The following is a 27,593-nucleotide window of genomic DNA, read 5'->3' on the forward strand; positions in this document are numbered from 1 at the left end:
GGCACAATTTCAAGCTTTTTAAATTCCTTCTAAAACTTGTAAAAACGAGGTTAGAATAAAACACGTGAAACCAATAAAAATGATCAAAATATATTCATAATGCTTACTTCCTATTAAAGTATTTATCTGAAACGTTTTTTAAATAAACTTTTTATTACCACTGCGAGTATTTTAGTAACTCAAAGGATTACGATGAGTAACTTTTTTTGGGACAAGATGACTCGTGCAAACTTAGAAATTTTAATTTATTTAATTTATTTCTGCACCATTAGTTCCACACGCGTGTTGACATGTGTCATGTGGTCAAAGGTCCAGATTTCAATTTACAAAATTTCTACCCAAAATGAAACATGATTCTAACTCCATCAATGTCATTTGCATACTTATCTCGCCTGTAGGCTTGTTGTTGACACCTTATTTCAATTTCTAATCAATTTGCATTAACATATTTTACATTCGAAGGCGTGCTTATGCTAATTGAATTTTTGTTGTTGATGTTTCGCCTTTTTTCTGGCATTTCTATCGGTTGGATTTAGCGGCCGCTCACTTCAATCACGCGCATCCTCGAGATTACAAAAAAACGCATTTGTATCGGGCCGGTGGATTTATTCGCATATTTTACTTAATTGCCACGAACTTATTTACATTCCACGAAATGTATTACACTTGCGAATAAAAACTTTATGAGTATAATTTACCAGATGACTGAATCGTCACACAAGTATGCTCGCGGACGCACACTCTGTAATTAAATAATTATTATATTTATTACACCCAGACACAAATAAGTCAATTATGTGCAATTATGTGTAATTGATTGTGTAGATAATTACTCAGCGCGATATTAATTGGACCAGTTTTTTTCTGCGCAAACGTCTCACATTTTGCATTCTTCATTTGCTTGTTTAATTTACCTGTACTCAGTGTAATGAATATTAATATGTCCAGGTGGACCTGGGCCGCGTAATTCAAAACCGTCAAGTGTTAAGGGTGTTAATGATAATCGATTTTGTTTAATCGTTCGAAAACGTGTGTACACTTCTTACACTAAGCTCTTGAGTACAAGTAGTGCCGGGCGAATCTCGATCACAATCAGGGCTGAGCGCTGAATACATTTAATTTTTCCCGCTGCTCTTACAGCAATCTTCTCTTTCTGGCCTCGTTCGGGCACTTAACTGGCAGTAAGCAAGCACTCAGTACAGATAAACTCCCTAGTACTATGGGCAAGTACGAGTGTAGAGGGTAATCTTTCTTGCTTGTAGAGCGCTCCTCCAATCTTTATTTGTATACAGTTCGTTTGAAGCTTAATAAATTTTTTTAACCCACAATATTCACCTATAATATTTCGGAACAAGTTCTTGTTTTTCTTTCTATATTTATTTTTTATTTTACGTTGTTGCTGATCCTAATTGAGATTATTCTCGATAAGCCGGTGGCAAATGAAGCAGATTGTATGTTTGTTGATACGTTCTATAGCGTGCTGGAGGCGGCGCACCAGCACCTAGTCTCGACGCTTCGTTCGATGGCTATAAGGCTAAGGGAATATTCATAAAGGGCATTTTCTCTCCGGCCCGACGCTGGATCTGCTACTTCTGCTATGATTCTCTCTTGCACACTCAACCACAACCAGGGACACGAATATTCTGGCTCCGTTGCGATTTTCGCGTCCTCTTGTGTTGGTGTAGTTGAGTGACGCTTTCGTATTAGGCTTTTCTTATGCCTCGGAATAGTCAAAAGCCTATAATGGCATCCATTAAACATTGACCACCTACTACTATACGAGCTGCTCGACGTTCGCGCGGCAGCCGGGACGAAATGTAAAAGCCGAATTAAAATATCACTCATGATCATGACCCAAGCGGACAGCATCAGAGGCAGAACCAGCGGCAACGACGGCGGCTAATGGATGAAACTTTTATTACACACTCAATTTCGAACGCAACCGTCCGCCAGAGCTTCTTTCGTTCGTTATAATTCATACATACATTAACAAGTGTGCTGTTTCGTTTAGGCCTCTCTAATGCAAGCTATTAGCTAAGTAAAATACTAGGAATTGTACGTATTTCAGACCCTGGGCAATTTATTTAATACAATTTGAAAACGTGATTTTTTAACCTAGATTTCATTTGTGAAGTTAAATTAAAAATGTGAATGGACCGATTTACTGTTCAGGGTTGGTCGTGGTGTTAGTGTGAAGCTTTTCGAAATCAATCACATCACACAAAATTTGCGGAATTCAAGGACATCGATTGTCCATTAGCGATGATTACAATATCGCGTCGATAATCGATTTGCGCTGGCCCGCGTCGTTGTCGCCATCCTCGCTCCGGAGGGGATGACTATGTTGCGCGAGACCACTCAATATCCGCCACTCAACCCCGCTTTCTTTGCCACCCCTTTGCTCTCCAATCTTGTAAAGTTTAATTGAACACTCGATTTGAACTAAATTTGGTTTGCAAGCACCGCACTTAATTTATTTCACCAACATTTCATAGAATTTTTTGTTTATAAAAGGAATGGTCGATCAAAATAAAAGAATGTAAGTCATTCAAAAAGAAAGAAAAACTGCTATGTTCGAGATTAACTTAAGGAAACAAAATGCTGAGACAATCCAGTTGTCGTATCTGCTTCACCACGGTAGTTTTAGTAAGTATCGATTTAGTCCTGGCAATCTGTTAAACTGTTCCCATTTAATATTCATTGCGTTCATATTATATTGACGAGCATTTTCGATATATTGGCATTTCAGAAATAAAGATGAGAATAAAGTAGTAAATTGCGTAATAATTTATTCCGGCATAAAAGGGATTCGACCGTAAAAAAGCGAATTTCCTAATTGAGCATCAACCGACTTGCTTCCTTGCCGCCTCACGCGCGTTCGCCGCCCGCACCAGGCAACGAAGATTCAATTCATGGTTTATGGGAGGGCGTGAAGTTTGATATAGGAAAGCGATATCTGGATTACTTTCCTTGATGAGAAATGAAAATCTAAAACGCATTAAGGAAATTGCCATTGCTTTTAAATTAATGTTAATTGCGATGGCAACTTCCACCGGCGTGTGCAGAGTCCCCTGCGTCACCACACCACGACGTCTTTCTGCGGCGCGATTTTCGCAAATTGTTATTGAAATTGATGTTTTGACGCACCCTGGCGTAGAAACGGAGTGATACTACGCGTAAAGACTAAAAACATATAAACTGATTTTTATTATAATTTATTAATTATATTTTGTTGAAAAATAATCTTGGTAATCAATTAGGATGCATTATAATCTTTGCGATGCATATGCCTGTTGGTTATATTTAAAATGGAAGCACTCTTCGATAAAGACATTGCGGAACTTATCCGAAATGGAATGTACATGCATACATAGTTGCTTTTGTAGCACAGCGGCATGAGAAAATCGCGTTGTGCGCATCGCACGGCGCGAAAGCGGATTGTTGGACGTGGGTGGCGCGCGCGAGCGAGCGAGCGAACGACGGGTGAAGGCACTCAGCTTAATGAAACGAGTAATCCTCGGAACATCTCGCTGTCTAATCCATCTGGATGCATTCCTTTGCGTTTTAATATCCATCCGCGAACGCTTGAATCTGTGACAATTGCGGTGGATGGAAGCGGGGCACTCTCGCTAACTACACGTGCAACTTAAATCAATTCCGCTGTGTGTGACGCGGGCGGTATCGCTGGTGTGGGCGATTTTGGGTGTGAGTCACGCGTGTCGCTGCCTGTTTTTCCAATTTCGAACGAAACAAGACGAAGGCCGTGTGCAGGGCGCACCGGTGTCGCCGGTTCGTTTTCCTTCCGGACATGCACGATATAAACGCAGCGGCGTCGCCAACACCACCACTACAACGTCGTCGTCGTGGCAGTGGCCCGCGTCGTCGTTCGCTGCGGGTTTTTTTAATTAAACGACGCCAACAGCACGATTTCGACTCGGGCTCCCGGGAAAAAAAGCAACAAAACGACGACTCAATTAATTAATTACTCTGGTTTCATAGTTAAATTAGCTTCCGGAATTTAAGTCGGTGTTTAACCTCGAGTTTTGGCACAATTTAATTCATCAACTAAGACCCCGGTTTAAGATTTATGAATTGTACCACTGAGTTATTCATTTTAAAGCTCGCCCGCTGCCATTCCTTCTTCAACCTGCATTCTACTGGATGCTCGCTAAACTCTCGCACCTCACCACTACGTATTTCCCATATTTAGCAATATTAGTATGCGCCGGCCGTAGATATCAAAGTGTCAGGATCACATTGCAGATGACGTACTAGCATTAATTAACTTTTATATCATGCCGCGGTTGGAAGGACCTGTATAGAACGTATTTCGCGCGGTGCGACGCGTCGAAACAGTTGCTTTCTCTCATTTTCGTACGCCGCCGTCGCCGTTACGGTCTTACCTTACCCGCACCCACCACCTCCTCACCCCTGGTAATTACCGCCTGATGTGCATGGGAGCAATGAAAGTTTACCAGTTAATTAGGGAAAACGTCCCTCGAAGGCGGCTCCGTTTGGCCTCTTCACAATTCGACTCTTCTCCATCGCTGCAACCGACTTAAATATTTATGCAGCAGCCGCTTCATTTGGCGAGTGTCAACGTTGATATACAACAACATAGTTGTTGTTGGCTGTCTACCCGCTGTTGTCGATGGAGTTGTCGTTGTTGGTTTGCTTGTAGTCGTCGATCGGCGCTATTTCCAGCCTCAACTAGTAAGGGGGATGAACAATGCTACGACAGGATGCCGCCAACCCACCCACTAATTAGCTTTATTGCCACCCTTTAGTGGTGCACTCTAAACCCTCGTGCATCCACGTTTATAACCCAATTACAAATCAAGAATCAATCGACTATCTCAACGAGCAAAATCAATTCCATTAGGGAGAAAGTTGATGTACTATTCGTTTTATACAAGCCTATAAAAAGCGGAATCGAAATATCCAGAAAGAGGTTTAGCCGATGACAAACAAAATCAAATGACCTAATTCGTTTCTCAAATTTTTATAGCTTTATAGCTTATGTTCCTTCATGGATTAATCTGTCTTTTTTGAAGTCTTGTTTGCCAACGTACGGGTTGGTATAGTTTTCGTTTTTTTTTTCCGGATCTTATAGTGGAATGAGCGGTGGCGGAGGCGGCGGATCGAGCGCTCGCGCTGACGCGAGACGCAGTCACAGTGCGAAGGGCAATTAGGTAAAGTAAAGCGTTCCGCAGACAAAGACGGCGAACAAGAGATGCAAATGTACATTAGCCTAATTGAACATTAGGTGAAATGAACAGTTGGACCCCATTAGCTAACGTTTGATTTATTACTTCATTTTATCAAAGCCGTTTGTTTCAAATAAAATGTCACCGAGCGTGAGTGGGATATCGCGTAGCGACATTTCTATGCACTCGTTTATGCAATGGGTTTCGCCTACCTACGGCTATTCGGATTGACATCGTTGGGAGTGCATCTGTGTGAATGAAGGTTTGACACTGCCGATTAATGCGAACTTTTAGCAGGCGTAATACGCATTTAATGAACGACTTATTAAAATTGCCGAACCCAATCTAATCGAATTAAATATTACTTTCACTTGCGTACTGGAATTAGAAGTCTATTAAAGGATTGCTTTTCGGTATAGTATACGCCATTCAATAATTACATTTCCAATTCTAATTTCCATTATAATTATTAGCCGAAAATCAAATCGAATTTTCTTCTTGACCATCTCATCTGGTTGGTGGTGACCACCCGCACCCGCCATTCATTTACTATTAGTATTAAAGTGATGTCCTCCTACGTCTTGTATCATTCCGCTGCCCTTTTCTCCACTTCCCACAAAAATATGTGCATGCGGTTTCTATTTGATTGAATGAAAGTTCGGGCAGATAGAGACGACGCTAGTACTTCCGAAATTAAGCAACGATCCGTGCACTTTCTGTGATTGACTTGCGCCACTCTTACTGCTTGTTCGCCAGTATTAACGTTTTTTTTCAAGATTGCAAATTGTTGTTTTCCTGTGACAAACAACTAACAATTTATGGTGTTTTGTAATTCATGCTTAATTTTTATATGACCTGAATCAAATTTATTGATGATGTTTGTTAGACTGCCAGGCCTTGCGTGATTTTTTTATATCAACGGGCCTTCTTTCAATAGACAAAGATGTTGAATACGTCATGATGATGTACTTAGTACCACACACGGAGACAATTTTGTCCTCCCTATGTTGCCCTCGTCAACTGTTGAATTATTCAGGGGAGACAAATTCAATGCGAAGCACGCGATTTGACTGACTTTGCGTCTTTATCGATATAAAATGTCTGGCACAGTCGAGCAGCATTTTCTGACTAAAATTCTACGAGCATTTTTTTATTGCTACTTCAAATTTGTCACTAAAATTTGTTAATGAATATTGAATCGAAAAACAAGCGCGCTGTGTTCGTTGATGAGTAAGTGCACACGAACTTTTTTGTCGAAGCTTTTAGTTTAATTGAACGAGCAGATATAGTTAATGAGAGTGTTTATTTATAAAGTTTTCGGCATTTTAAAACATGCATGAACCTTTCACATGAGACGCTGACGTACCCGAGCGCGTTCTCGTTCCGCATTAAGCTTGCAGAAAGAGCATATAGAATATAGATTAATAAGTAAAACTTCTATCTTTGTGCGAGAGAGGAGGATTTATGTAAGCCGGAGCGTAATTACCGCCCCCGTTGTGTCTGCGTCTGAGTCATATCTGAGTTGATAGCTGAAAATGAGAACGTTAATTAGCAATATAGATCGTGACCATAAATAAAGTAGTGTAATCCCGTCGTTGTTTTAATTATGGAACGGAACATCCTTTAGCGCTAGAGAGACCTCTCCAACTCTTCCTCCTGCTACTCTTGCTCAACACTTGTTCGGCGATCTCTTTTATTCCGCCGTATCCTTGCTTGGCCGGAAAATGAAGGGGTTAGCATAACAGAGCCATTCGAACATTTGCATGTGCAAAGCCGAAGGGTTTCTCGCCGCGTTTTTCCCAATTACAGTCATTCGTCCAAGCGGACAATTAAAAACCGCCCCCGTTGGGCGCAGACAATTTTTAGTACAAACAATTCGTTCACATTTTTAGTGTGTATGAGTGTGCACGTGGGTGTGTGGGCACTGGGCTTCTATTTTTATTATTTGAGTGCTTTCTATGAACAGTTGCATTAACGTGCGTGCATTGAAAGTTTCAAACGCGGCCGGACGACGACAGAACGCGCTCGTATGCAATTCGAATCGACGGTCACAATGCTTGGACTCCGGACTGCTGGGTTCGGAATAACAAACGAACCTTTCTAATATTAAATTCAATTATTTTCACCGTTGTACATACGTATGGTGCGGACATGCCGGACATAGTGTGTGCCAACTGTGCGAGCAGGCTGAATTTCTGCGAAAAATCCAAAGGACATCATCAAAAACTAATCTATTATTCCGAACGAGCAATATCAATAATATTGGCTACATTATCGGGACTGAACGGGGTGGTAGTGCGGGTGCTACGCCGCTCGCCGAACGAATCGTGTGGGAGCATTATATCAAAGTCAAAAAGTTAATATCCTATCCGTCTTGTTCCAGTTATTATTTTCTATACGCTGTGGTCATTTCCTCAAACTGCTGATTGATGATGTTACCGTGCTGCATATGCGCAGGGGTAGAGAAATATTAATAAAACAAAAAGTAAACACTATACAACCCCGCACATGATGGCAGACCGAGCAAAGCCGGCGAACGAACGCATCTCGCCCTAATAATGCAATCATTGATTAGCTCAAACGAACACGTTGCCAAGCCCTTCTAATGTATAAACACCACATGTGTTCGTTGGGGAATTAAATCTAAACCTAATTTTGTTGCACACCTCCCCAGCACCCCTTTCTGCGTTAATTAGTTAAGACATTGTGCAGTTGTGCGTTGGGGTCGTCTGCAGATGGAAACTTGGTTGTTTTGAAAGGAGGATAGATATATGGATACAACTTTCAAATACAGATGGTTCTAAAATAATATATGAGAAGAGAAAATCATTTTTGTTCATAATATGCTATACATAATTCGTTTAATATTTAAATTATTATTATTTAATATTTAAGGAAATGAACAGAAACCACTCAGTAGTACTTAAATTTTGCCTTCTTATAAAAAAACTATTGAATATTTACGATATAAATTATGATGGTATATTTAGTATGTAATAAGAGGAGTTTTGCGGATTTTAGAACAGACTGTGTGAAGCTGGCAGCAAGGGGACACATACCTCACGAACGCGCATCTCGACGATGGTGGCGAAAGCGCGTCGGCAAACGACGCGACGACGCGAAGGGTGAGCGGGACCTTCAACAAAACAATTTCGATTCAGATTCTAAATGATGTTTACTTTCCATTAGGCACTAGAAGTGTCGATAGCGCACATAAATTTACTTGCTGCTTAATGCGCGCCGCGCCACCGCCCGCCTTCTCTCGTTATTCTAATTACAACATTGCATAACCTAATTCGCGAAATGAAAGGAATTCATTAATTTTTTTAGGACTTTAGTAGAGCGACTAATTGGATTCGAATTCACTGTTTTTCCATTTCATTCTTGCGCACATACAAGACCTCGAGCGCGATGTGTAAACACGAACACGAGAAACATTGTAATTGTCCTTTTCGGGGGCTTTCTTTGGCGTCGCTCGCAATTTGCAAATTGTGTGTATTTGCTATCGAACCTAGTGCCAGCGGCAGGGATATAGGTAGTGGTGTCGCGTTAGAAGGACACACTGCGTATATAGCGAACAACAAATGCACTTGAATATTTAATGTAAATTAAATTTTGCGCACGGAAAACAAGACATTCTGCCAGATTCCGGCGTGCTACCGACGATAGTATATTATTGTGATGCGTAAAACTTTTTATTGAAATAATCCTGGTGAACCCATATGAGCTTGTCAGTTTGCCCTCATTGCCCATTAGCGAGATTGAACCTACTCCCACGACTGTTTTTCAGCTATCGCCGTATACCCACGCTCCCTTCCCTAAGCCCGAACGTTGCAGCTATCCGCCACATTTCCGGTTATTTTGCTTGCTTCGGGCCACAGTAACGCAGTAGTCACCTTCAGTACGCTGGATGCTCTTGTGATGACCGAAGAAAGAAATGGTTCTCTGAAAACGTTCGGGAAATGAATTAATGTATTATGCGCATACATTATTGATTAATACTAATGTTAATGTACCGAAACACATAGCTGCATTGTAATTGATATTTACGACTTGCTGCTAGGACCTGCTTCCTGCGAAAATCCCCTTTTTCATTATGCATGCCTTTCGGCCGGCATGAATGCCAGGACCTCGGTCTCACCCCGCGTTACCAAATTAATTATTATAATGTTGTTTTTCTTTGTTGTAGATGATTCAAATTCTTGCGATGAGGACTCCTCCGACGATGTGGATTCATGTTCGTCTTGCAGCGAATGAACTTGACCAGAGAGCAGCGTCACGTCGTCGGAGATGGACAACATCGACCAAGTTTTATCCAACGAAGTATCTTAATAAACAAATACGCATTACGCAACTAAATGCTGGACGCAGTGATAAAGCGCTGAAGTGATATTAATCGACGACGAAATGGTGTTAGGTCTACGCGATGCAGTGAACAACGAAGGAAGCTAGGTCAAAGTGGATACGCACCGATTTCAAAGTGTGGGTTTTGCGCCCGAATTTGTTTGTACAAAGTTTGTTAGTTAGTTAATCATGAACGCTCTAATTTAAGGCCTGCGTTGATGAAGAGACTTATTGTGTACTTAAATCATTGTAAATAGAATCACTCGATTGTATTTAAAGCACAGATAATGTGAAAATGGGTATACACAGAAGGAAACGATGCAAATATTGTGAAGACAAGCTGCGATTGGAGAACAGCAATCATAGCCGAGATGTCGACATCTGCGACAATCTTTATTTTGTACATAAACTTATTGAGTAATAATAATTAATTGTTAAATATCGAAAGAAACCAGTAATATCCGAGATAAAAACGAAAACACATTGTGAGTGAATGGCACATGCAGATGCGATAAGCGTTCTTCTTCCGTTTGAAGTGTAACAAGCAGGGCAAATGCAGAGATGCATCTGGAAGGCAGAAGTGATGAGATAACACAAGTTATCGAGTTTGCCCTGGCGAGAGACTTGTGATTATTGTTTAAATTATTGTATTATTCGTTTATTTCTCGTTGCTATTGTTGTTACTAGGTAATATTTTTATTCTTCGATTCTCTGGAATTGCAAACGGACCGATCACAAAGCAGTTTGTTTGCAAATCTTCAATCTTACATATAACAAACGGTTTGAGTCATTGGAAATTGTCAATTTACCCTCCTCTCCGTGATTGTTTCAATAATCATACGTTGTGCACCAAAATGTATATCGAACGAAGGAACGAACTGTCAATCATTTAATCCGAAGTACAAACTACCATCATGTGAAGCTAACCAATCGAAAGCGAAGCGAAATAGTCGTGCGCGTGCGGTGCTCTAATTGTGACACTGGTTCGTAATTGAAACTGAAAACAACCGAGTGCACTGCCACGGGCGCTGTCATGCAAGACGTATAATGAAATCTCATACACTACTGCGGCGATTTGTAGTTATTAAAAAGTTAAATTGTGTGCAATAAACCAACATCCTCAGCAGACACAATCGCAACAAGCCATAAAATTGTATCCATATATTCCTCGTTCCTGTTTCTGCTTACTCTCCACTCAATTTTCCTGGTGGTATTTTATTTGAGTCTTGTCCCAAAGCAATCCCGACATCCTCGAGTCTTGTACTTTTAATAACCAACACATCGTATAAAAACACTAAAACACACACTGAGAAAATAATTTGCTCAAAATGTTTCTATTATAAAATATCAAGAACAATGACAAACTTTTGAAATTTGGAAAAGGACGTTGAAAAGTTAGGTTTCCATTAATTCTGTGTGCATTCCACAATAATAAACAAAATCAATTTGAAAATGTCGTGCTTTATTTGTCAAATCCATTAATCGTTTCCTTTATTATTAAACTTTCATATATTTTCAGTGGTTCTTTTTTGGCCGCATTAATTGAAAATAAAGTTTGCTCGTTCATTCAATGAATGCACTTCAATTGGCAGTGAGTTCCAGCCAGCACTGTGCGACGCCGAAAACGGTTGAAAGGTTGAACGTTTTCTATAAAATTTCGATGTGTTTTTATTCCACAGGTGCCCAGATACATCGAATGTCGCTTAGAGGGTAGTCGAAAAATTTTCCAACGTTTTCCCCGGCGATGTTAAAAGGTTTGTGATGTCCTTTAATAATATACACACATTCCACATCAGTACTGCATTTACCTAACAACTTTAACTTTTTATTACTTTAAGAAACATATTCAATTAATAATCTCCTTTTGCTGAAATTGGGAGCCAGTATTACACGAAGTATTTAATATCAAAACAATGTTACAAACTATTTAAAATACTGGGTAGACTCGTTTGTTGCTCTTTAAGCTTGCGGTCCAATCATCTAGGAACTCATACTGTCGCGTGCGGATACCCAACAATTGTTGTAAACAAAAAATTTAACATAGATATGCATATACACATGTATATATACAAACTTTATTGCAGCTAATAATTGGCCATATTGTTAGTGATATTTTGTTCACTTGTTTTATAATTTGCATCTATGATCAACACGAGAAGACTCAATACATTTTTATATCCAACATTTTAAAAATTTAATTAAATATGGTGTAGATATTGTAGGGGAAAGTAGCCATATTTGGACCATTTTTATATTTTTTGATTTATGGAGCCACATATAAACTGTCAATAAAAATTAAGTAGCGGAAAAGTGACTCAAAGGGCATACCAACAAAATGATATTTTTGATTTAAGTAAAAATTTTATTTACATCCCTCAAATTTTAATTTTAAAAAATTGTGTTTTTGGTCCAAATTAAGAAACCGGTTTCCTAAATTGGACCGCGCGGTTTCCTAAATTGGACCATGCTTTTTTAACGGCAATTGACACAATAGTAAATTTTAGTTTTAGCACTAACACAAGCACTTTTTGTATAAACCAAAGTGCGGCATTTCATACACTGGATCATTTCGAAGATTTGTGCTCGTCCACAAGCTTTTCTAGGAGATCGAGAAAATGATATACGTTTTCCCTGTTAAAACCCGGTGCCTGTCTTCGGTCCAACTTGGGCAACTTGAAGAATTTATATTTAATGATCAATGACAATCTTAATATAACATAACCTCTCAAAATTAATACTATAAATTATAGATAAATAAATAAGCTTTCTGATGATATAATTATAATCGGTAAAACTAACGTTTAAACGGCTTGACAGCTTTTGCACTTACGTCGTTATAATAGATTTGATAATTAATGATACACGAAGTTGTTGTCACGACGCAAACACGCGGCAAGTTTTAACCCAAATAGTTGCATTAATTGTTTATAAATACGAGTAAAACAAGGGGCCTGTCTAATTTTGCACAAACTTCAATAGTCCGCGGATATCGTGGTGGTCCAACTTAGGCTACCTTCCCCTATATTATTAAAAATTATTTGAATTTGTTTCTTTAATACTTCTATCCGATGGTACAAAAATTTATTTCTTAATATTTTCTTCATTAGACTTCCAAAAGTAGCATTTGTGAACACAATATAGGTTTTATCATTTTATTGCCTTTTAATACAACAGGAATTAGTAGTTGTCGGATGAATATGAATAATAGGGACTTGAATTATGAAACAGCACCCCCTAACACGGACAAGAAGTGGGGCTTTGCTGGGAAACCACCATATGCTTCTTGACTGCTTTGTTCACGCAAACGTATACGTAATCTCATGTATTGAAACAGTTATTGTTTATATATCCTTTTTAAATGTATTTCTCTGACTTGGCATAGTAAATACGATTCTAATATTTTAAGTAGGCAGCTATGTAGTAGGAATGTTTGTCTCCTGGTGTTTCAGTGTTGGAATTATATTTAAGCGTAAGTAGGAGCGAGCAGATTCTTAAAGTACGAGTAAGCTTAGATGTTCTCCTGTGTACTGTGAATAGAAATACGTACACTTTAAAAACAATAAAATGCATTTGGATTTAAGTTCAGCGCGTCTAGGTAAGAAGGAATAAAACATGATTTTTCATGACGGTGCGGTGAATATAAAGACTTTGCACGAAAGTCAGGAACGATTCGGGCGACCGCATCTCGCTGGCTGCCCTTAAAAACTACTACAATTTGGCATTTGCTTGGGCTTTGCCTGGTGGTGCTCGGAGATTCTTATTGCAAAAAGCCAACGTACACATCGCGTACACATAAAACCTTTACTGCCTATACAAGCGTTCATCTAATATTAAAACCTAATCACATTTGAAAAGACCTCTTAAATTTATCAAATCTAATCACTACCGTTTTTAATAATTTACAAGCGGGTGGCGGTGGCGCGGGTACATGCCACCGTACATGTGTGCTGAATGAGTATTGGCGAAATGACTCTGGGTTGAGGGCGGTCGCCGTGGCGGATTTGGATACGCTGCTCGCCACTCAAAGGAGTCGCTTGCCGAACGGGCGAATGTGCAAAGCATACATACGTATCACAAAACACTTTAATGAATATTTAAATTTCGAAAGGACTTTATATCGCAGCACGAAAAACAAGCCAAGACGGTCGTTTTGCATTTGGTAATTTATACTATTACGCTACATGGGAAATTCATCAGCCGGAAAAAATACAGGAGGTAATACACGCCTCCGCCGTGCGCAAGTAATTGTTAATTAGATTCCATTTTCTTGCACGCCAGCATGCGGTCAACTTTATCTAAATCACAATGCTGTCAGTGATCGCTGCAAACGTTTTGCGGTTGTTTGTAATGTGCACTTGTTATGTCAGATAACAATGATATAGGAACTAATTTATTTAACTGTTACTATCGCGTATGTGAATAATGCAAGGTTTCAAACTAGCGCGGCCGTGCACACGTTCTGTTATGCGTTACGTTTGATTCGATCAAAATTGTTTCCGGCTGTTTCACTTAATGCATCTGAATATTAATTGCCGCAAATTGCAGTTTCAAATTTTACTTTCGCACTTTTTACTTGATTAAATTTGGGTTTTGCTTATTTACAGTTCTAATACAAATAAATTTTATTACGATACAATTACAATAAATAATTTCATTCAAATTTGTTCAAATATGAGTTTGACAATTTTTGATTTTAAAAACTTTTTATACAGTCACATTTTCCACTAGTCAATCAATTGTACCTATGTAACAAATTGTATTTAATTAACAAGTTTAACAGAAATGTGATGATTAAATTACGAGATAAAACTTTACTTAATATTATGCCTTTTATAAAAATATGGATCAGGATCCACGCAATTGCTATTTTGCTTTTAGTACCTACACAAAAAGAATTTCAACCCATTTTATATCCCTAAAAAAGAATACAAGATAAGATTTAATTATTTTTTCGGAGGCAATTTTGAACGAAACGGAACGAACAGAGAAAAAAGTTCATTAATCAACTCCGGAGGATTACACACTTCCGTAAAGTCAAATTAGTATTGTTATTCTTCGTACCTACACTCGACGGTCGGAAAAGGCCGGTGGGCTCTCGCGGAATTGAGGAAATAAAACTTTTACGTTTCTATTTAATTGCTTTTTTGTTAATTTAGAACCGGGAATCCTGCGCCGCGTACCAGCACCTACCTAGCGAAACCAAACTAAGCGTTTATGAAAGTATGCTGCTTCGAATTTGTAGGTGTCTGCATCGAGCGACCATTCGTTGATTCGTTCGTTCACATATAACCTTCGAAAACAATAAAAACGCGCTGTCGTTCGATTTGGGTAGTGCAATATAAAAGCCAGTAATAAGCGGACGCTTTCCTTTCGTGTCTTTCCAACGTTTGGTCCGTTTTTTTTTTGATGGATTAACCTAACGGTGTGCGGCTGCTATGATGAACGTCAAAAGATAATTTCTTTCTACATGACTCATTAACACATATGTTCGGTGTTTCCGATTGGATCGCAGTGAATAGCCTTAAAAACATTTTTCATATTCCAGAAGACACGAAGTTATATTTTAATCTAGCATCATCAAACATTCATTTTGCATTAAAAGCTTATCTGTAGCAAAGTCCCAATGTTCATGTGACAATCTGATAGAATATAAAGCATACTAATTTATTTTAATATTTAAAATCTATGTTTTTACTGGTAATGACGAAGCAAGCAAAAAAAATAAACAAACAACCTATTTATGACTTTGTTGATGAAATATTTCGTTCCAACGCATTAAAAGGAAGATATATTTATTGGAATTAAATTAATTTTAATGAACTTTTAACGAGCTCCCGCCGGTAATTGCTATATTTAATTAAAGATATTTCTGTCTGGCAGCGCAAAAGATGAATAAGCAGCTCATGGTTATAGCAGTGGGAGCGAGACGAAGTAAACGCGTGTCGGGTGCACGGTTAAACGCGCGATGGGGTTAGTTGATAGAGGGATGGGGTGGTAGTAGAGGCTCACACCGTCGCGGCGGCGTGGAGTGCACGCGATAGATGGATAGTCGCGCACAGCGGCGGCGGCGTCCGAAGTGAGATGCCCGCCTGCCAGGATGCAGTCCTATTAGTGCAGAGACTGAAGTTGCAGACAAAATACACTATAAGTAGGGTATAGTCACTGTTAGATTATTATAGCATTCATTAGAGTTTGCTAATTACTCCTTGCTTTAATGAATAAGCTCTAATGAACCACTTTCTGTTAATTAAAGGGAACGGCGCGGAGACACTGCCAACTAAATGAAAGTTAACTGAAAACACCCAAAACGAATACAAATATTTTCTTTCGTTGTCGGGTCTTTGTTTTTAAATCTGAGCATTGAAGTCTCAAGTCTTTCCGCATTTGCTTTCTTTCTTTATTAAACTCATATGTGCATTTTAATAAATTCAGGTATGACAAATTATCAGAGTTATTTACTGTAGGATATACGCTTAATTTTTTTCGCGGCTGAAAAAAATGGGATTACCTATCAAAGAGAAGAAAAGGTTTTCAAGTTTTTGTTCAAAGGTGTGGTTTTAATTAAATAACAATGTATGGAATAATTTCAATTAAATCTTGAAATAAATTACGTACGTACGAGTATAATAATTTTTATAACGCTAATTAATTTGTCGCCACTTAATTTCATTTTAAATTAGCCATAAATTATCATCAGTAGGGACGTAAGCGGCAGGGTAATTTATTACGACGCGTTTGCTTTTTCCGGTACTGGCATATCGTGAGACAACGGGGGTAAGACCCAAATTATTAAAATTGATCCCGTGAAACGCTCCTTCGTACAAAATAGTGTCGCCGCCGCGCTGTATCACTCGACCGGTCGCTGTTATTCGCAAACTTTGGCACGGCCTTGTTTCCTATAAATTCATCAGAATATTAATTAATTAGTTTATTGTATGTTCGATGTGTACATTTACTCTGTGCCAAAGAGATAGCTATAAATAATATTACGATTTGTAAATGACTTTCAAATTGCTTATTGTATGTTTATTATTCAGTGGAATCAAAATAGCGTCCGCCTGAAGCATTTGTTATTAATTAATGAAATAATGAGCACCAAAATAGTAAATTCTGATTTCGAGTGACAGACCGACGAACGGAAAATCCACCATTACCTTAGTTCACTAATAGACAGATGCGGACGTGCATGAATGTCGCGCGGTGCGTTGCGCTTGGCGTCCAAAACACGACGGAAGAAAAAAAGACGCCGCAGTAGCGAACGTGTGGAGTTGCGGAATGGAGAGAAGAGTCAACCAGATCAGACCAGCGCCAGACAGGCCCGACCGTGCGCAAAGCAAAAGAGAAACACAGAAGTATCATATTCTCTTAATTAACGTTGTAAAACCCTGGAAGAGTCCTCATTAGGGGCTTGTCACACCGACATCACATAATGAATCTTGACGAGAGCCACTTTTTATTATATGGACGGTCGTGTGCGCGCTCGCTCGCTCGCTCGCTTTTAACTAGATTTCAAATAAATTTAATTAAAATTATTCTTTTCTCTTGTCAGCCGTTCTCGCACAATGTTTGAGTGATGCTTTTGTTCGGTTTTTGTTGCGTTTTAATTACCCCCTCGATGTAATTAGTTGGCGTATACCGTTTCACCTCCGCGCGTGCTTTTCTCCTCCGCAATTATAATTGTTGATATTATAAAGCATGAGGAATAGCACAAATAAGATTTGCACGTAACGGAACCACGCGGATACCTAATTTTCCGCCGCTCGTGTAATATAATTAATTACTTCAAATATTACAATGTTATGCGTGGTTCTAATTGATTGGCTTGAGTTGTTGTCAAAAATATTTTCATGAAATAATTAACATGATAATATACCAAACAATATCGACATAGTCATACCCTTTAAGGAAGATTGTTGCTAAATAAGAAATTCATCACCAAAACTTAAATAATGAGGACTCTAAATTGTGCGCTTTGTATTTAAACATGTTTTCAGGAAAATTTAGAATTCACTTAATTTAAATATAATTTTTGATACCAAAAATATTGGGTCTACATAATAGTAAATAATATGTCGATAGAGCAATTCTGACAATTTTTTTTAGTTGTACCCTAATGCACTTTATATTCATGAAATAACACACTAACGAATGGATAACAGCAGATTTAATTAATCCGCATAATGTTAAATATAATATTGTTAACTGAAACTGTTTGTTGGGGAAATTGAGTAAGATAAGTGATTTCCAAGGTAAATATGGCAACCAGACTAATATCCGATTTATATAAGTTTTATGTAATTAATTATTTCATAAGCTGCGTCTTAATCTGTAGAATCAAAATGATGTCCTTGATTTTCCGGATAAGACTCATGTCCAATGGATTAGTAACAACTTCTACGATATGAAGGAAACATAAAAAAATTTCAATTGTTTAAACGTAACATATTTTAATTATTATTATGTATTTTAAAATTGTTATCCTTGCTATGTGTCGTTATCTAGTGCTATGTTAAACTCTTCACTAATATACCTTGTGAAATATCTAATTCATTAGACTTCATAAATGTATGTAATGCACTCACACATATTTGCTCGGCAAAGTTGTAGGAGTCGTTTGTGTTGGCGGCGTGTTTAGCCATCCTACTGGATGGCCTTACTCGTTTGAGCAGATTTACTGCGAGACCAGGTAATGGAATTACAACTCGTACAAATGTCATTACATAAGTGTAATCGTGCCGACTATTAGCTAATATAATCGATCCGTGCGCCTTTCTACCACTAATCTTCTAAAACGTTCCAACGTACGAGCGATTACGCCTTGCTAGACTAAATTGATTTTATTTTTCTACGTTATTCCTACTCTGAATCTCTTATTTTATTAGTATTGTCATATTTTATTGTTTTACTAATAAAATTTTGAAATATAATTAATTGTCAAATACTAACTTTAACTCCTCTTTTTCTATCTAATATTAGACGGTGTTACAATAATTTGCTCATAATTCATTTTTGTCATAACCGAAAGTGTTAGAAGTACACATTGACAACAAAAGTTTTAAACTTGTTTCATTATCGAAATGGGGTCTAATTGAATGGATGAACAGGAAATTGGCAAACATAAAAATAATTATTATAAATTTTACGAGTTAATTTTATTACTTGATGCTTACCCGCAGACAAGCGCGCAGGAAGGTGATGGACAATGTCGTCCTTGCGTCCGGGACGCCGTTCGAGGCGTGAGCCCGATACTGCTCGATGCAGTATGTGTATAGGTTTCCGAGCGCGGGGTACTTTGCCGAGGGGCTTCTGGATGCCATTACATAAATGAGTACGAAAAGCGACTTGTGGAAGTGAGCCACCACCCCCGAGCAAGCGAGCGCACCGTAAAGAGCTGCGCCTGGGATGGATACTTTCTATAATTAATGGGATTCTGGCGAGAAAAAACAATGTAGTTTATGGATTAACTTTTTACCTAATCGAATTGTAAATTACACTTGTTTTTACAGATTTTATCCATAAGCAATTCAAATCTTTATTTTTAATATCCAGTATTTTATAATAAAACTTGGTGGAGTGGGCAACAAATTAGCAAAGAAAGGGCATTTTATTAATATTAGAGCTAAATAAATACTGCAATTTAAAAAAAAAACATTTTAATAAAATTGCGACCGAAAAGATCAAAATTTGCCTCAATAAAATCATACGCGGAAATTTGCATTGATCATTTCGTTTGTCATTACCACGCATAATATTAATTATAAAATGGAAAGCTCTTTGGTGGGTAGATATCCATAACATTGTTTTACGGTCAAACAAACCTGTTGTTCTCCCGTCGTTAAAGGCTGCAAAGGTTTTTAATGAACAATGTAATTAATCTGTTGTTTCTTATAATTAAATACACAAGTTTCTAAAACTTTATCTAAAACAATATTCCAGAACGAAACTCATTTGTGTTCCTTTGCTTTGCATAATGCTAATACCCACCCATATGGTTTACTGTAAAGGCTGTAAAAGTGTTAAATTTAAGAGAGACCCCGACGAAGCGAAGGAATAAATGCAATGAGCGAGAACACCCTCATCGCTTAACGAACGAGCAAGGGCGCTACGAATGGGTTGTTGCATTCCATCATCTCGGCGCTTTCAATGCGAACAATAATGTTGTGTGCTTGTTCTACTCCACTCGTTCTGCTGCGTTTTTAAATATTTATTCTCATGTATGAAGAAGCTAATGAAATATTTGAATGAGAAATTAGCGTATGGCGTTATAATGGTGCACACTCCTCGCACGTGCTAGAGGAAATACCTTACACTTTAGATTCCAGATTTCTGTATCACCATATACAGGGTACTAAAGAGAAAACGTTTTCTATAGACTGCGGAGTTGTGTAGCAGTAGCATTTGCCAATTTAAAAATATTCATATAAAATACACATAAATGAATTATCCTGTAGGAAAATTTGAAACAATGTGTGCCTGAATATGCAAGATATTATAAATTTCCACACCCTGGCTTTTAAGTTATAAGACGACTGAATGACTCTCATTCTCCCTGCCGTATACCAGGAAAACGCAAACATGCAAAGGATTCAAAGCGTAAGACAACAATGTGTACAATGGCTTGTTGCAAATGATATAAGACACAACAAAAGGTTTAGATTTTTCCACTTTGCGTTTGCTTTCCAGGGCTGCCGCCAGTAAGCGCGTAATGAAGCAGAGTATTCCAGTTGTTTTGTTCTTAGTATTTACGTTTAATATTTGTTATTTGCATTTTGTACATAATTTAATATTTGCCCGCTTTGGTTTTTAGAAACTCCTGTCAAAAAACTCCTGTTCAAATATTTGTTCATTTTTTGTCTTGTGCGCCAATTGAGGTGAAAAGTGAATTGCTTGATACCTAACCGCTTATTGAAATGCTAAGAAGAATTTCGTACTTTGGTTAAGCTCCATTGAAGCATCCTATTATTATGGTTCACTTTTAATGTGGGCATTGGAGGATGCGCCGCTAATAAAGATGCGTTGACGTATAAATCCCCCTCAAGCATGGTTCTTTGAATATGATCTCGTCATTCATTAATTAAGTGAGCTCATTAGTTAAAAAAAAAAACTAAACAATACACGAATTATTTGGGACATATCGATAGTATCACTTATGTGACGTTAAATAACATAATAATACATTAAAGAAATATACCTACCAAAAAGTACAATTTTAAAATGATTATACAATTTTTATAATTAACTATAGGATCAAAAATGAATAACTGCCACCAGCCATGCGTAAATAAATTGAAGTGGATGTGTACTTCGGTAGTGTTTAATAAAAATGTAATTCGTTTTTACTCTCTTGTTCTTGACATAGTATGTGTCAATTCTATCAATAAAATTCGCAATTGTATTTTTAAGAAATTAATTATATAAAGAATTGCTAATAATACACTTCAGCGCGCCATCTCGGATTCAACTATTTAACTATAGCTATGATTGAATCTCAATGCCAACTTTTATCCGATAGAAAAGGGCTGTCTTTAGGACTTTTCCGGCAATTATTCGAATTTTTCTTGCCGTAAAAACCATCCTTGGACTTTAACGAACATTTAAAAAAAGGAATGGTCAAATTGATCTACGTGTTGTTGAGTTATGCGGATACCAACAGATTTTGCGATTAATTTATATATCATAGCTTTGGTCAAGTAGGAACGCGCAAACCAATAAATATGCATATATTATCTATACCTTTATTTACGTACACATACGTATTAGTTGAACACAAAATTACAAATAACAATTCGTCTCGGTCGAAATGCACACGGGTTATGCACGTTTTCCATTCGAGCGACCTGTCATAGAGTCCGTATCAAGTTTTGCGCTTCACTTATTTTGCTCCTCTGGGCAAGCTGGTCATCATCTGCATGGATGGACAACAGTTATCCCTGCGCATCGTTATGATGCCCTTGTATGCTGCGTGTGTACATACACAAATTGCATGATAAATACGAGCTAATAGAGCTGTCTTCTGCACGGTTACAACGGAGCTGCTCCTTCGGGGCATTCGAAACAATCATTACACGTTAATATTGAAACTTGCTAGGTTTTGTTTTCATTAAATAAATTATACTTCAAATAAAACTAGAAATATTTTGCTCATAAATACTGCCAACGCACCTGTATGTATTTTGGAGTCGTCATGTTTAACAAAAAAGTTTTACTAATAACTGTTGAAAACTCCCACATGTCCAATCATTTTAAGCATTTGTTGGTTCATTCTTGTCAGTTAGGCAGCCGTGGAGAAATAGATTTAACCGTCCTAACGAGCCTGGGCTAGGGTTGTGTGCACGTCCTGCGGCCTGTTGGGGATACACAGAGGCCCGAGACGCGCCAAATGACGAAGGAAACGAAACGTAGGCCCCGAAATGATGAGGTACTGAATGCCGCGGACCCTGCGCGATTTCTGTAGCAGTGCGCGTTTCGAGTGTTTGTTTAAGCCCCACATATATGCACCAAATTGACCGCCTAAAAATAAACAATTTTTGTTTCGGAATGAGGCTTACATGCTGCGGCTCTAACGAGAAGGACGACTTTTCCTAAAACGCATTAGCATGTTTTCTGTTTCCTAATCTTGCGGTGGACTACCCTTTCGCAGCATTTAGGTTCCACGCCGGGCATTGTTTATCTTATTCGTTAAGCTATGAAACAGAGCGTGCGCTGCGTGAAAGCAAGCGTATTCTTGCATTGGCGCATAAGGCTGGTTTTTCATTTGCCTTTATCTTCAACCGCAGAACGCCCTTTTTCTGGCGGTGGTGGCGTTTGGGAATGCTTTAAGGACTTTCAAATAGTGCGCGGGGCTTAATAAGTACGTTTTAGAAACAAAAACCAAACTGTGGGCATTCAAATGGAATGAAATAATAAAGGGCTTAATAGTTGAAAGTTAAAACAATCCTAAAAATAAATACGGGATGTTTTTCCTCACACCAAATGAAGCGAGAACAAAAGCGATTAGATTAACCAAAATGGAATTAATATGCATAATAATGCTGCTGTAAGTCTTCTTTTGCAGTAGCTATTAAAAAGGATTATTGCAAAACTGATGTTAGTCAGCACAATTTAAATAGACTTTTATGATTCAATTTTCTAAATTATCTTAGGTTGATTTAAAAAAAACTGTGTTTGTTAACAGAAAGAGTTGAAATCAAACATAAGAAATGTTTAATGTTTATTAAAAGCGTAGCCGGTGCGGCGTGAAGAGGGTATTCTCTATTTTAATTACGCATTATACGTAGAAGTTAATTAAGCTTCCCGGACGAAGGCCGCCGCCGCCTCCGCCGACGCCAGTTTCCACCCCGTCGTACTTCGATGGTGGTTATAGTACACTTCTGGATGCTCTTGTTGCGTGGGGCCGTCGTGAGGGTTTGGGTTGTAAGTGTGGACTTCCTAATTAAAAAGTTGCCGGCCATTAAAAGGGTGCATTTTATTACGGGGAATTTGCTTGCTTCGGATACATATAAAAGTACTTCGGTTCGACCGGGTCAAAGCTAACTCTTTAAAATGTCAGGACCGCATCAAAGGCGTTGCTCTACTACTCGTTTTAACTAACGTATTGAATATATTGCGTGAGGAATATTAACTCACAAAAAATAGTGTTGATATCAAGCAGACACACACTGCTCTCACCGTATCACAACCCCTCCGCGTGCGAGTGCACGTCTGTTTTGCAAACGCGTTAATTAAAAAAATAAATTCTTCAATTAAGTGCAGTCGACGGCAGCCTGTCGATTCAAAAATGTATTTTGTTAATGAAAAGTGTTTGTTCTCTGTCTACTTTTTTTTCGCCGCATTTTTGCGCGTTTTATTCACGTACTATGAACGCAAGTGTGTAGTACACGGTACACATTTTAAAAACGAGAGATCGACTAATTACCAGTAGATGGCCTGGGGGTAATTTCATCGTGAAACACGTAAAAAATTCAATTTACAACCAACACACGTGCGCACAGCGAAATTACGAATCCATTTCGATGAAAAACGAAAAAAATATGAATTAATTGGAAATTGAACAGTTATTTATTTATTTCGAATCCATTTGTCAAATATTTAACATGTTGGAATGTTTGATACGTTGAATATCACTTTGACAGAACATTTACAATTAAAAAAAATGCATTTTGATATAGATAGAATATACATATACCAATATTATATTAGATTGAACTTAAAGTTTTTTAGAAATTAAAGTTTTTTCATGAAGGAAACGTAATTGAATAATTTGACAAAAAAATCTAATAATCATTTTAATATTAGTGTGAAGCATAATTATGGCAGCTTTGTCAGTGTGCTATGATGATTATTCTGCTCGAACTAGGATATCATTACCTCGTTCAGATACGCAAACGAAAGCTGCACGCCAGGCGTCCACCATTAACGACGGCTTTCAGAATTTTTGTTGTACGTGTGCAAGTCCCCAATCGCAATCAGTTATGAGCAATTAGCGATGCGACCCTCTAACGAGCGCCGGCTGGAAATGTAAATTGTTCTTTTACTTTGATATGTATGGAGAGCGCGGCGCGCGACGGACGACAGAAGAGCGGTACGCGCGGAAATAATACCCGACCTGATTGAATGTTACCATTGCTATTATACAACCGCGCTGCTGGCACGCCGGGGATTGCGCAATTATGCAGGACACACACGCGTAATATTTTCTAACAACGACTAATTGCCGTTGTGCGTACTCGCTCGCTATCATGAGGGCGTGCGCGCGGGCGTCCTCGTCGTGCAGCCGCCGCCACCACCGGCACGCCGGAGATAACTCAACCCCAGTGGAGGAGGACGAGAAAGGAAGGAATGATCACCGACCCCTGTCACGTACGATACTAATCCGTCACTAACGAGCCTTCGTTTTTGGCAAGGAATTTTCGTCCGATTTCCACTTATCAGAGCTACCCACATTCGGCACGATACATGCGCATTTACACATTAAATACTTAGACCTTCAGACAATTTTCCTAGTTTATCCACAATAAAATACAATCATTTATCCATACTAATTTATTTTTTATTTAATAAAAGACGTACTCGTAATATAAACTGACATTTAATAATTTGTTTGGTAAGCAAAAAAAAAATTACAATGCAGTCTAACACCAAATTACGACAATTATTACGGATTGAACATTGAATTAGGTTTAATCAAGACATCCAGAGAGAGATTACGTGACTTGTTTCGAAAATCTAACATATTTTCAACAATTAGTGTATTATTATAAAATATAAAATATATTAGATATTACATTTAACGAGGTAATTAAATTTTTATTTTCCAATTTTCCTTTGCACGCACAAATTAAATATCTGTGTACATTTGCCTGTAACGTCGTTGCGAGGGTTGCGTACAAGACTTACGCCCCCTTAAAACCGCCTTTTACCTTGCTCTCATTTTACTCCCACCGTTACGCAGTACTTGTCGAGTACTAATTAGTAAGTGGAATCAATTAATAATGTTCCAGTGTTTATCTAGAACGGCCGAAGGGTGGGTTGGCGCAAAGCGGGAAGGGAGGCGACAACGCCGTGTAAACCGCAAACCGTCTCTGGTTCACTTGGCCTTTAGTCCTGCAAAGGAACGAAAGGGTGTCTTTTCCACAGAAAGATATTTGTATTTCTCAAAGACGATGAACACAGCAGCTCGTACTTACAGGCAGTCATCAGAAACATATCAACAAACAAGTAGGTTAAAAGTATTATTTTAGGTTAAAAGTAGTAAAAGATTTGTATAGTATACTTGTATATTATGAAAAGTCGTTGATTTATATACGGTAATTAATCTTATCATAGTTTATAAAAAATCAAATACCTATAATAGTTTAGGTGCAATTGAAAATGGATAAGATGCAATGTTGCAATGTTTCTGTTACTGATTGAACCCGGTGTATTGCTGCGTCTTGTCGCAAAATGCTGTTCAATCTAAACCAATTCAAATCCAATCCAATCTAGCTCGTTAGACGTGGGACCGCCCATCGCCTTGTTTAAACCCGCACATATACGTGTGCACACGAACGCACAAGTTGCACAAGATTTTCGTAGTCTCTGATAACGCAACGCAGAGAAACTACCTATGAAACGCGGAAAACGAGCAGCTGTATGTTTGGGACTCGCAGGGAGATGGAGGGCTTTTCATCGTACTGATTCCACCTTCTCTTCCTTAAACGATCACCGATCACATCCTAATTTGCTTCTTGTCTCTTGAAATAAACTTGATTATACCTTCCGCAAACGTGGTTCAATTTGAAATCTATTAAAAAGCCACATGTCCCTAATGGCTTTTTTGTATGTTGGATAAAAAATAAAGCTTTATTATAGGGGAGACTGGGTACGGTTGTGCCAGGGTACGGTAGTGACAGTCGTCATAATAACGAAACTATACGTCATACGGGGAGGGTAAAGAAGCGGGGTGCAAATTTGAACCCTTTCCCTAGTATTGCATCAGTCATTGCGCGACGTTAACGTAACTAGGAGCCCACATTGCTTTTGACAGTCAAAGTAAATATTTTTGTACGGCTTCACTTAATAATTATTGTTGTTTGTATACAGATAGATTACTTCTGTTTTTTGTTTCTTTTAAATTGAACATTGGTAGTTATTTATAAGCATTTGCTTTTTACGTAGATTATTTGACAAAGTCATGGCGAATTTTTGTTTTCGAAAAAGAGGTTCGGGTACGGTTGTGACAAATTTTGTGGGTACGGTTGTGACATTACTATAGTCGTTCTTTTTTGCTTCTAGATGCTTTTTTGCAGTCAATGCCTTAGGTAACGCAATTCCTCCTTTTTTGTATTCCCGTGAGTACGTTATCATGATCATTTTGTTAGAGATGGACCGGTGTGATCAATTGGAACTGTAAATCCTTCAGGTTGGATGCAGGATGCCTCATTCTTAACATTTCTCGAACATTTTAAGAAATTCTTCTCTAACATATCAAGTTTTTCTATTGCTGGATAATCATTCCTCTCACATTCATATTAATGCACTAGATTTTTGCCAAGAGAATGGCCATTTTAGTGTATGTTTTTGCATGTCACTACCGAACCCAACCACTGTCACAACCGTCCTTGGTGTGTGGCCGGTTGTGACAATTTGACTTTTTTTTTTAAATTTATCTTATTAGTTATACGTCGTATTTAGGGCCAACATTTTAGTATTCTTGTATAGACAAATGTACAAATTACCATAAAAGTTACTTTTCTACGATCTAACTGGTAAATTAACAAAACTATTGGTAATCAAACACAAATTGTCACAACCGTACCCAGTCTCCCTAATCATCTAAATTAAGGTATAACTGTATTAAAGCTTTACTTATAATGTTTAACATAAGAATATAATAAAGTTGTTTACGCATAAAATCAATTTCAATGCGTCAAATAATTCGTTTTTTCGTGTAATGTTGTTAAAAAGTGAATAACTACCGCTCGGCAAAACGCGTCATATGGAAAAGTTTAAAAGGGAAAGAGAATCCAATTAGCGTCATTAAATTCGGATGATTTGCCAAAGTGCTCCTTACGCGTTTACCATTATGTAGCGTCGCACTCCACATTCACTCCTTGGCAGGCGCACGCTGTGTGTGAGCAAATGAAGACACGCATATCGTCTGCATATGCAAATTCCACCAATCAGCCGGTTGCGGTGCGCCTGCAGAACGTCGGTCGCCGGCACGATAATGATTGAGAAGCGTGGACTATTTCTTATTGAACTAATTTTCAAACGCGGCGGTTACCGCCTGTACTCTCGCACTACAAGCGCACTTTTGTGTACACTCACGAGAACACACTTGAGCCGCTTTTATTCACAATCATGAATATATATAATACACGTACGCCAAACTTTCTATATATATTATCTATACATATATATATATATATAAACACAGCTGCATATAAACATCTACAATTTAGTCGATATGACAAAGTTAAAATATTTGCAAGTTTATGATTTTATATCTATATACGTTTTCAGTATGGGATTTTTAGTAAGCAGGGACGTCAATTACGCTTA

The 27,593-nt window shown here is 38.1% G+C and overlaps 1 protein-coding gene across 6 annotated transcripts in view; it reads left to right on the plus strand.

Moving 5' to 3' along the window:
• LOC135795881 (LIM domain transcription factor LMO4-B) overlaps nt 1-11,004 on the plus strand; it is an 89,997-nt gene extending 78,993 nt beyond the window's left edge. For all 6 annotated transcript variants that reach the window (XM_065307677.1, XM_065307678.1, XM_065307679.1 and 3 more), the window contains one exon: nt 9,397-11,004. The gene's annotated coding sequence lies outside the window, so the exon portion shown is untranslated. The remainder of the gene's footprint in view (nt 1-9,396) is intronic.
• Nucleotides 11,005-27,593: the final 16,589 nt, after the last annotated feature.

This window comes from Atheta coriaria, unplaced genomic scaffold (genome assembly GCF_025399875.1).
Source record: "Atheta coriaria isolate IRGN ID8LTWV9N9 unplaced genomic scaffold, Caltech_Dcor_3.1 hic_scaffold_7_pilon, whole genome shotgun sequence".
NCBI lineage: Eukaryota > Metazoa > Arthropoda > Insecta > Coleoptera > Staphylinidae > Dalotia > Dalotia coriaria.